This window comes from Palaemon carinicauda, chromosome 17, assembly GCF_036898095.1.
Source record: "Palaemon carinicauda isolate YSFRI2023 chromosome 17, ASM3689809v2, whole genome shotgun sequence".
Lineage (NCBI taxonomy): Eukaryota > Metazoa > Arthropoda > Malacostraca > Decapoda > Palaemonidae > Palaemon > Palaemon carinicauda.
In genome coordinates, this window is record NC_090741.1 from 34,066,021 (window position 1) to 34,078,520 (window position 12,500).

Sequence of the window (12,500 nt, forward strand, 5' to 3'; positions counted from 1 at the left end):
AACGCCCAAACCCCCAAGCTAGGACTAGGGAGGGCCAGGCTATGGCTGGTGATTATTCAGCAGGTAGACATATAGTCTCCCCCAAATCCGCCATTTAAGAAGAACGGCAGTGTTGCAGGCACTGCAAGAAACTAACGAGTTTGAGTGGAACTCGAATCCCAGGCCGACAAATGGGTAGGTAGAGACGTCAATAGGCTACCGCTAACCCCCGACTCTCTCTCTCTCTCTCTCTCTCTCTCTCTCTCTCTCTCTCTCTCTCTCTCTCTCTCTCTCTCTCTCTCTCTCTCTCTCTCTCTCAAGGTCTTCAGAACGAGCAAACCTGGCAAAAGAGAATACGGAGGCAAGGATAGTTTACCCGATCAGGATAGATAATGTCCCACACTTCACCAGATTAGGATAGATAATGTCCCACACTTCACCAGATTAGGATAGATAATGTCCCACACTTCACCAGATTAGGATAGATAATGTCCCACACTTCACCAGATTAGGATAGATAATGTCCCACACTTCACCAGATTAGGATAGATAATGTCTAAGAATTAGATAGTAGTTTTACATAGCTGGTATTTCTAGACATACTAAATCAAAAAGTTCTAAGAACAAAACATGTTTAAGGTAAGGCCATTGCATGACAAAATTCACACACACACACACATAGAAGACGAACACACATCCATATAAATCAAGGAAATAGAATTAAAAGATATTAGGGGTAATGTCCCACACTTCATCATATGTATATATACCCAATTAATGCTAGGGTATATATATGATGAAGTGTGGGACAGAGGTAGATGGAGAACGCTGGCCAGAAACCTCAACCCCACATAATGTGGGAAAAGATGCAGACAAAGAAGAAGAATGTTAACTGCAAGAGAGTCAATTATCAAATGGAAATAACCATATTCGGTTATCATTATAAGATTAAAACTTTTTAAGTATCATTCATACACTGGGAATTCCAAAAAATTTGTAAAGTAATAAATGTATTATTGAGGCATTTAAAAAGAATTTTAGACATTATATAATTGAATTATTATACAAGAATTTAAGTTTTTTTTTTTCTATATAACTAAATAAAACTATTTCGTCAGCCAGCTTCTTTCCTCCTCTTTTGTGCTGGACAAACTTCGGGACACCAAAGCAAAAGGGAACTAAACTTCCCAGGCACAAGACCTGAATTTCTAAGTAGCACCTTGCCTATGTAATACAGCTAAGCTATCAGTCATGAGCGTATTTGAGTGTTTGCTCGCTTTGGATCAAAATCATACGCAATTATTTTTGTATCTTAGCTTGTAAAGACAGGTCCTGTATTGGAAGTGGGCCTGTCCCTAATGTTTTCTGCTTCAATATTCTTTTAGTTTATGTCTCTGAAAAGAAATAAGATTAGTTCGCCCAACTTTCAAGTGGGCTCCACAGGGCACTAGAAGAATTGGAAGACCCAACCTTACATAGCTGAGGAGTATGAAGCGTGAAGTAGGAGGCGATGAATGGAGAAATAATTATTTAAAGGCTCAAGATAGAGACGACTGGCGAAATCTAACCGAGGCCCTTTGCGTCAGTAGTTGTAGGAGGATATGCTGATTCTTCTTCTTCTTCTTCTTTGTCTGCATCTTTTTCCTCTTTTATGTGGGGTTGATGTTTCTGACCAGCTTTCTCCATCTACCTCTGTCCCACACTTCATCACCGGTTGGTTAATCACTTTGATGGAAGGTCATCCTTGATACAGTCCATCCACCTTCGCTTTGGTCTCCCTCTCCTTCTCGTTCCCTGTACCTCCATTTCCATCACCCTCTTCCCATTATACTGTTCATCTCTTCTCATGACATGACCATACCACCTCAGTATACTTTCTTGGATCTTATCTGATAGTTTTCTAACTCATGTGGTATCCCTAGTTACTTCATTCCTTATCTTATCTCTTCTTGTCCCCCGACACATCCATGTCAACATTCTCATCTCATTATTATTATTATTATTATTATTATTATTATTATTATTATTATTATTATTATTATTATTATATGTTTTCTGCAAAACACAATTGTAAAGGCATTTAGGATATCTTTTATAATCTTTCTCCATTTTTATGAATGAAATAATCTTAACACCACGACTCTTGATTGTGTGATCAACTTAAATGTCGTCACAAAACGGATAATTTCATATTGTGGATAAAAATGTCTATAATCTTAGTGATAAAAATCAAACAATTGACAAAAAAACATGATTTTTATTGATGAAAGAAACGTAAAAACAAAGAGACAGAAAAATATATCTTGTTCTCTTTCACTATTAATTTTATTTTTATAATCTTAAGTAAAATTAAACGTATGCTGAGTATTGTTTGACTTTCTTATGGCAGAATTAAATAAGTAATTATTAAACCGTGTTATTTCTCCTACGTTGAATTAAAAGTTTTTATTTAAAAACAATCGGTTTCATAGTGTTTTTAATCATTGTGTCAATAAATAGATTTGAATACTATTTTCAAATGTTAATTTTCATCATTATTTGCCGCAGTAAACGTGAAACACTAGAAATTTAACTATAATTTACCTATAGTTACTATAGGGATTATTATCTGTCATTTGATACTTTCCTGTAGTCTATTCCTTTTCATATTGAAAACTCATCTCATGATAAGTCGTTAAAGAGGTTTCCCTTCTGCATGCCATTTCATACTTCCTTGAACATTATATTTCCTTTCTTATTGAAAATTCCTCTCATGATAGTACACAGCCTTCAAAGAGACAAGTACTAACAATGCAAAGGCTAAACTTGTCAGATTCAGGTCTCAATAGATTCCTTGAATGCGCAGGCTCTTTGGATCAAAAGAACGCTTTGCGTGCAATGACACTTCTAGAAGCTCTCCCATGGACTCTATTTCTCAGGTACCTGATTCCAGGAAATCTCTGGTTATTCTACCCTCTCCGGGGTGATGTATGTAACCGTAGCTTACGGTTCTTCCTAGAATGAAAGCGTATTCGTCTCTACGAATGGACCCCAAAGGTTGGCCATCCCTCAAAATGACCTCACTGCCCCAGAGAGGTAGCTTTCTGCCCTGTAAAGTTAGTGTCACTAGCTTTCTTGTGATTCCTGTGAACCTCTGCTGTTTCACTGCCTGTCGGCCAAGGAAGCTAATGTCGCTACCAAATTTACAGGTGAAAGCAAGGCCCCACTTCCAGAGGAGTGTCGATAGGGCGGATGTCACTGTGCTAGCGTCGGTAACCCTTGAAACAAGTTCATTAGATTAGTCACTGTTTAGAAGATTAAGAAGAAAGTCTACAATCGGTTAAAATGTGTCACTTGGCCCATAAAGAGAGCAGAATGTTCTTACAAGACCAGTTAATGTTATATATAAGAAAGCTCTCTAGTATATGTATTTATCAAAATGTAAACAAACACTCGCGATTTGTGCTAGAGATAACTTTGACACATAATACCTTTTCAGCAGCAAGTGAGTCCTGAGCACGGTACCCTACATTTACAAGATTGAATGGTTTTCCTGCTGCCATTATAGCTTCATTAAACATGTATGGCTGATTCTTTTGGCATGTGGAGTTCCCATCCTGCCAAGAAATTAAGACTTTGTCACAGAAGTATTTGTGGTGGTCATTTGCTTATCTCTGGTCACCATACCTGTTCGTGATAATTATGTATCAAAACTTACAAACCCCAAAAATATCACGAATTTTCTAATGCTCATTAAGGAAGTTACAAACTGAATTTTGAATAATGTACTGATAAAATTCCCATCTTGCCTAAAGGGGAATTGTTCTATAAATACTAACCCATTTCTCCAACAAAATTAATTCTCATTGCTCTTACTTGAACCCCGGCAACTGTAACTGTTTTATGAGTAGGAAATGGGAAAGCCTCATTGCTGAAATCAGCGTTGGAAATGGATTTGAGGATGTCTCCACTTTAGTATGTCTAGAAGTACCAGCTACTATTTAATTCTTAGAAAATAATCCTGATGAGAAACTTTATACTATACTTTTTGGCTATGTTAGACTCATTGAATCAGTTATTAGGAGGTAAGTGTGGCTAATTGGTAACGTCTCTGCCTGGTGGTCGCCATACTTGGGTTCAAGTCACACTCAAACATATTATTTCCTTTAGTATCTGCAACCTTACCATCCTTGTGAGTTAAGGAGGTAGGAAGAGGTGTGGGAGCCCTTAGGTCTACCTTGTATGTCATCAGCAGTCATTGCCGGGCCCTCCCTGGTCCTAGCTTGGGTGGAAAGGAGACTTGGGCGCTGATCATATGTAAATATGGTCACGTTCTAAGGCATTGTCTTGCTTGCTAGGCCAATGTCACTGTCTCTTGCCTCTGCCATTCATGTACAGCCTTTAATTCTTAGGAGATCATTTAGAGTTTAGCTATAATTTCTAAACCCATCATGGGATTTCGGTTTATAGAAAACTTTCAAGTTCTCTTTGCTATTTGTGATGATACATCGTAAAACATCATAAGAAAATCTGTCTGTAGTGAAGAGTACCTTACCAGATGGTGATGATCAGGCAATCCATATGAATAGTCAAGTCTGAGAGCATCATAATATCTTTGGTCCCTGTTAGGTTGATCGCCATAACAGGTGCTTGTTCAGTGTTAAACCAGCTAGGTCGTTCCCATCCACATCTCTCTTGGAAAGCACAACCCTGTGTCTCCAGCACCTGGAAATGAGAAGGTTTATTTTCTGAGTAATATTTTGTATTTCAACAAGTTTTTTTCATGAGATGATGATAAGGAAGATGAAGTGATTGGTAACCTTTTTTATATTAGATAGAAATAAACTTTCTAGACTATATACTACGTTAGTGGTAATCTACACTGTAAGTTTTTTTTTTTTCCATTTTCTCAACTTGGAGTTCCAATTTTACTCTTCTTATGACTTTTCTGGCCTATATATGGTGAGAAAATCATAGCTCAAATCATCATGATATGACACTCAATATCTGTGATAATATTATTTTCTTCACAAATTCTTTAATCACAATTTATTTTTAACAGCTATAATGTCCTTCCATTCTCTATCCTTTTGACTTCCAACATTTCAACCAACTCATTACCATTATCAGTACTTCCAAGATCCCAAGTCTTTTAAAGAAAATATCTAAAGGGAAATGATTAGGAGAACATAGTTTCAGTACCCCCACATACCTTATGCAATTGAGAGAGTCGTTGTCCTCTTCCAGCCAAGGGTTCATCATGTTTAAAGTGAATGGAATATCTCTTGGAATAGCTCTCATGGACCTTGGCGTCCACCCAATCCTTCTTGTGGCTTAAAGGTTTCTGAAGCCTGTATTAAACGTGTGAAATTGTGGATTGAGAAAATAAGGCATATATGGAGCTTCGAATGTTCGAATTTTGCAGATTATATTGTAGTGAGTGGTGATAGGGAGGAGACTGATTGGAGGTATTAAAGAGAAAATAAAGAATGCTGGATAGAAGATGAAAACTTAATATATAGTAGCTCACATAAGGAAAATTAAAAGATTATGTGTACATGTAGAAATGAAAACTTGAAGAATAAATATTGCAATAAATCTTACATACAATATTGGAAGAGAGTAATAAGGCCATTTTTTTATTACCTTTCCTTTATTTTCCTGAATAATCCTGTAAATTCTCGAGTTTCAAAAATGAACCAATTGCAGAACTGTTTTTCAAGGTCAGGAACAATAATATTTTGGAGAGAGATTTCATATCAATACACCTTTGAACTAATCAGACTGCAAAATTATAATTGGATTGTTATGATTCATTACTTAATTCATTAAGACCAAAGCTCCCTAAGTCAGGAGTCCCATCGAGGATAAGGTATTAAAAACGAAGTATTGTAAGTTTGAATAACCAATCTGAAGGAACCTATGATGCAAGTAATATCAAATCTCAATTAACAAAAACTAAGCTCTCTCTCACTTACAGTGAAGCTTACACTTCATGGGAAATAGCTTATTTTCCTTTTTAGCTTTTTTTTTTTAGTGAAAATATGAAATTACAAATTTGTGAACGTGGGAAACAAGCAGTATGTAAATTTCAGAGTTTGTGGTCGAATATTAGAAACGTCACTGTGTGATGATCTTCTGGACTGGGGATCGAGACCCTCTGACTCTTAATAGTTTCTTGTAATGTCTGCAACATACCTATCCTTATGAGCTAAGGCTGGGGGCCCTCCTTGGTTCTAGCTTGGGTGGAGAGGGGACTTGGGCTCTGATATGTATATATGGTCAGTCTACGGCATTGTCTTGGTAGGCCACTTCGGTGCTAATATATATATATGGTCAGTCTCCAAGGCATTTTCCTACGATGCCACTTCGGCGCTGATATGTATAAATAGTCAGTCTCTGGGGCATTGTCTTGCCAGGGCACTTCGGCACTGATATGTTTATATGGTCAGTGTTTACGGCATTGTCCTGGTAGACCACTTCAGTGCTAATATGTATATATAGTCAGTCTCTAGGGCATTTTCCTGGTAGACCACTTCGGGGCTGATATGAATAAATTATCAGTCTCTGGGGCATTGTCTTGCTATGCCACTTCGGCGCTGATATGAATAAATTGTCAGTTTCTGGGGCATTGTCTTGGTAGGCCATTGTCACTGTCCCTCACCTCTGCCATTCGTGAGTGACATTTAAACCTTAAAAGAATTCAAAGACCTTACCTTCTTCTTCTTTGTCTGCATCTTTCCCCACTTTTATGTGGGGTCGATGTTTCTGGCCAGCGTTCTCCTTCTACCTCGGTCCCACACTTACCTACGAACATCAAAACTGAACATGTGTCAAGGTCTGGACTCCCTTGGAGTATCCATTTGGCCATCTGGTCTCCGCGGCCACCACTCAGTCTCATCCCATAACTGTTGAATCCACAGCAGTGAAAGTATCCTTCCACATTTGGGTCCTCTCCTGATGTAAAGAAAGTTTTTGATTCACATAGATTTATCCTTTTCTATAAATTCTTGTTTGTGAAAGGAAGAGTTATTTTCATCATGAATGATTTTGGTGTGACTTTTTAAATATTTATAAAGGGAACATTATCTTTTAGTAAATCGTTATAACTATGAGCTTTGAGAAGATTGAAATCTACAATGAAATATGTAAAGAAATAGTGAATAGGGAGAATTGCCTTAATGTCCAGAAACCTAGCATGGTTCTATTGTAAGCTCAAACAGAACCCACCCATGACAGGAGCATGATCTGGGGGGAAGCTCTCAGGGCCAGATATGGTCGACTTTATTCCTGTGTGTTCTAGAACTGGAACACGTTTAATAGCTCCCTCAAGAAGTTCAGCAAATGTGTCCCAGTTTAGTTCATAAAGATAGAAAGGCGAGTCTTTCACTAGCTGTAATAGAAAGAGCAGATGAATTCGGTACTTTATAGACTTGTCTTCCAAAAGGATATCATATGGCTGTAATCAAAAGTAAGGGACCCTAGAAAGTATAATCTTATTAGGTCGTATCTAGTACCTCATAAACTCAGCCATTACTGTCACTATTCCTTCAAATTAGTACCACAATTACCCCAATATTTTGTGGGAAATTGAATATTAATAATGAAAACAAACTTTTAAACTCAACCAATATTCAATGTTTTGCTCATAAGCAAGATTTTCTTTCTTCATTTTATTCTGATTTTTACTTTACTGTATAGGATAGGATTCCCTCAGGATTTCCATTATGAATAGTTTATTAAAGCTATTGAGGAGTCATATCAAGGAAACATTCAGTCCTATTATGAATTAGACTTTTGGGTAATAATATGGTCCAAGAACTCACTGCTTTGGCCCAGACAGGGCTAGTTTCAAATCCTCCGATTGCCAAGGCGTCACCCTGTAACTTGAGGTAGGAGCTAGATTTAGCATCACGTAGATTGGGCAAGCCCTCGATACCAGGATTTTTTTCGGTTACTACATAAAAATGTTTTAACACTGCCAGCGGTAGGTGGAGACCAACCAATCCACCTGAAATAAAAAATATTTATGAAATTAATATCTACAAGGATAAGGAAACAGTAGATGTGGTCCTAACTAGATTTCTACATTAACACAATTCCAAAAAGTCTTGCTAGTACAATATCAGTAGCAACATTGATGTTATATCTGTAATCTTAGTTCTGTAACAAAATTAGAGGCTACGGTGCTGAACGTTGTACATCAAGTTTTTCTTTTCATTTTGTGGGGGTGAGCCTATAATAGGAATTTTCATACAACGCAACATCAAGTTGTATAGCTTGTAAGCATATCAGTTATACGTTAACCAACACATTTGTAATCATCATTAGATTATGTAGCATACTCAAAAGGCCTTACAATTTGGCACAGTCTATCTCGCATATCAAACATATCTTAGATATCTTAGAAGAAAGACAAGGGGATGAGAACGGAATGTGCAAGGGAAGTGGAATTATTTAAATATTTAGTAACGATAATCTCTAATATAGGACCTTTATAATTTGAGTTTAATGAGAGATTGAAAAAAAGCAAATCAGACAATGGATACGTTCAGTAAAATTTGAAAATGAAATCGCCTGAAATTACATATAAAAATCAGGCTATAATAAGTTTAGAGAGACCGGTGTGACAATGAAACAATATCAAACAGATTTTGTTCATTTGATAACAAAGTATCTCAGAAGAATATTGGGAGGTAAATGGCAGGACAGGATTAGAAATTAAACTATAAGTGAGCTTACGCGAGTGCCATATGTGGATGAGATCATGGTGAGGGGTAGATGGAGATGGTTTAGGCATGCGCTTCGCACTCCCCAAGAGATATTAATTCACCAAACTTTCAACTAGGCTCCACAAGGCAATAAGAGATCTGGAAGACCCGGGCCTACATGGCTGAGGACTATGAAACGTGAAGTAGGAGATAATAAATGGGGAAGTATTGATTTAAAAGCTCAATATAGAGACGACTGGCGAAATCTAACCGAGGCCCTTCGCGTCAATAGGCGTAGTAGGAGATGATGATAATAATAAGCAGAAAAAGTGTCTTGAATCTGCCTGGAATGGTTTCCAACTGTGGTTGTAGCTTGGCTAATAATAATAATAATAATAATAATAATAATAATAATAATAATAATAATAATAATAATAATACTTTGACGGCTGCTTTTCTGATCCCATACAGTACCTCTTATTTCGAGGTTCCATACTTCTACCATCAGAGGTTCTTTGACCTCTTCTTCAAGGTGCCATACTTCTTGCATCAGAGGTTCTTTGACCTCTAATTTTGAGGTGCCAAACTTCTAGCATTAGAGGTTCTTTGACCTCTTATTTCAAGGTGCCATACTTCTAGCATCAGAGGTACTTTGACCTCTAATTTTAAGGTGCCAAACTTCTAGCATTAGAGGTTCTTTGACCTCTTATTTCGAGTGGCCATACTTCTAGCCTTAAGTGTTCTTTGACCTCTATTTCGAAATGTTATACTTCTAGGATAAGTGGTTCTTTGACCTCTCATTTCAAGGTGCCATACTTCTAGCAATATTGTTTTATTTTACCTCTATTTCTATGTGCCATATTTTTAGCATTAGGGAATCTTTGACCTCTTATTTCGAGGTGCCCTACTTCTAGCATTAAAGGTTATTTAACCTCTTATTTTGAGGTTCCTTACTTCTAGCATTAGAGTTTCATACACCTATTATTTTGAGGTGCCATACTTCTAGCATTAGAGGTTTTTTGACCGCTTATTTCAAGGTGTCACACTTCTAGCATTAAAGGTTCTTTGACCTCTCTTTAGAGGTGCCATACTTGTAGCATTAGAAGTTCTTTGATCCCTCTTATTCCGAGGTGTCATACTTCTATCATTAGGGGTTCTTTGACCTCTTATTTCGAGCTGCCTTACTTCTAGCATTAGAGGTTCTTTGACCTCTTATTTTGAGGTGTCACACTTCTAGTATGAGAGGTTCTTTGACCTCTTATTTCGAGGTGTCACACCTCTAGCATTAGAGGTTCTTTAACCTCTTATTTTGAGGTACCATACTTATAGCATTAGACGTTCTTTGACCTCTAATTTCTATGTGCCATACTTCTACATTGGGGGGTCTTTGACCTGTGCCATATTTTCTAGCATTAGGGGTCTTTGACCTTTTATTCCGAGGTGATATACTTCTAGCATTAAGAGTTCTTTGACCTCTATTTCTATGTGCCATACTTCTAGTATTAAAGGTCCTATAACTATCATTTTAAGTGCCATACATCTAACATTAAAAGCTCTTTGACCAATGTTTTTAGCTGCCTTACTTCTAGCATTAGAAACTATTTGACCTTTTTGTTTAAAGGCTTTTCGTCGTTGTTCTCTGCTGTCTCTTTTATATATATATATATATATATATATATATATATATATATATATATATATATATATATTTATATATATATATATACTGAGTCTTTTTTTCTTTTTGTAAATCTTTGAATGTAAATATCTTTTGTCCAATAAACATTATTATTATTATTATTATATATATATATATATATATATATATATATATATATATATATATATATATATATATATATATATATATATATATATATATATATATGATCAGCGCCCAAGCCCCCACTCCACCCAAGCTAGGGCTAAAGAAGGTCATACAATAACTGCTGATTACTCAAAGATAGAAGTTTTGCCTGTAGCCAAATTTTGTCTCGTGCAAAACTTACAAAAATAAACTGTAAATTTATTAATTGTCAATTTTACTATTAAAGTAGATGATCGATTTTTTTTTACCGGAAAATAACTTTGCAATTTACGAAGAAATACATTGATGGTTAGTTCACCAAATGTTTAACTGGACTCCACAAGGCACTAGAAGAGTTGGAAGACCCAGCCCTACATGGCTGATTACTATGAAGCATGATATAGGAGATGATGAATGGAGAAGTATTGAATTAAAAGTACAAGATAGAGACTACTGGCGAAATCTAATCATGGCCTTTTGTGTCAATATGAGTAGGGGGAGATGATGATGATGATGATGATGAGAGAGAGAGAGAGAGAGAGAGAGAGAGAGAGAGAGAGAGAGATTAAAGCGAGTTGATTGGTTCACTGTGATAAGAATTCAATTGAACAGTACAAAAGGGCGGCCATTTGTGAATTAATCATTGAAGAGCTATGTTAAAAAATAAATAGTTAAAATATTTGTTTTCATTCCTGTGGCGTAATTGACTGTTGATTATATTCACAGATTTCAAACTTTACAATTTATTTTTTTATAGCATTTGTTTATTAGAAATTTACTCTGGTAACACAACTATTACTATAGTTAATGATAATGAGTCTACATGAGTTATGATGATAATTAGGTAGAGGAGAAGGAAAAGGATAAGAGAGAGAGAGAGAGAGAGAGAGAGAGAGAGAGAGAGAGAGAGAGAGAGAGAGAGAGAGAGAGGAGAAGCACCAGACCAAAGAAAGCCTGTTGCTGTTTAGCTGGATAACCGGGGGACGTCAGTGACAGGATACTCTCTTTCTATCCCGTCCTGTCTCGGAACCCCAAACCGAGAGGTAGTCCTGAATCGGAAGACACCCAAGAGGAAGGATCTTAGGGCTTGACCCGAAGCAGGACTCTCGGAAACCCGAGCCTCTTAACTTAAGATTATCCAGGACGATACATACATCACTGCCATTACTGTCCAGAAAATCTTTTCCATATCAGCAAACTACATTATTTTATGCAACGTTTTTTTTAATTAGTTTGATAAATTTATATTTGATAAAAGTCAATCATTATGAATTTAGATTTTCCTAACAATAACTACCATTACAGCTAAGTAAGAATTTTGAACGATTTTTCCATCAAATAAGTCATTAGTGTTTTGGCCTTTGAAGGTACAAAGAGCCTGTGATGTCATTGGGCCAAAAATCCTATTCCCAAAGAAGTACACATCCCTAAACATTATGATGTTTCCATATTGGGTTCAAGATCACAATCTTCACTAATATGTGTATGTGACTCCACCCAAACAAATTGTTTCTCTTAGTCCCTTTGGATTAATTGTAACCTACAAATATTGTTTATGAATACAAATGTTGATGTTTTATATAAATTTTCTTGGAAACACAACTCAATGAAGATTGCATTTTATGAAAGAGAAGTCTTTTAATACCAATATTTCTGGTATTTTCCAATTAACAACTTCAACTGAATACATAGTACGATTCTCATAAACCAAAGAAGAAGGAATGGAGAAATAGTGTAAGACTGAAAAGAATAAAAAGAAAAAAAAAATTCATAACAGAATATTTTAATGTGGGATAAATTAAAGGCTCAATGAATGAATGAATGAAAATCCCTCTCTGACTTTCCGGATATCGAAGGTTGTCCAGACTTTCGCTTTTCGTTATCTTTATCATCTCTATCTGAAGTCCTCCAGGGAATAAGCTTCTTTGAGTGTTTGTTATAGCTGGTGACTAAATAGGCCTACATATAAAAAATGCTCTTGTGTAAACAGAGAAGAAGAAGGGATTGGCATGACTTCAGCTTTT

General features: G+C 36.3%; 2 pseudogenes; one reads left to right on the forward strand and one right to left on the reverse strand.

The window, feature by feature from the left end:
• Positions 1-12,500, forward strand: part of LOC137656023 (uncharacterized) — a 315,429-nt pseudogene that overhangs the window by 255,726 nt on the left and 47,203 nt on the right.
• LOC137655959 (sarcosine dehydrogenase, mitochondrial-like) overlaps positions 2,801-12,500 on the reverse strand; it is a 50,537-nt pseudogene continuing 40,837 nt past the window's right edge.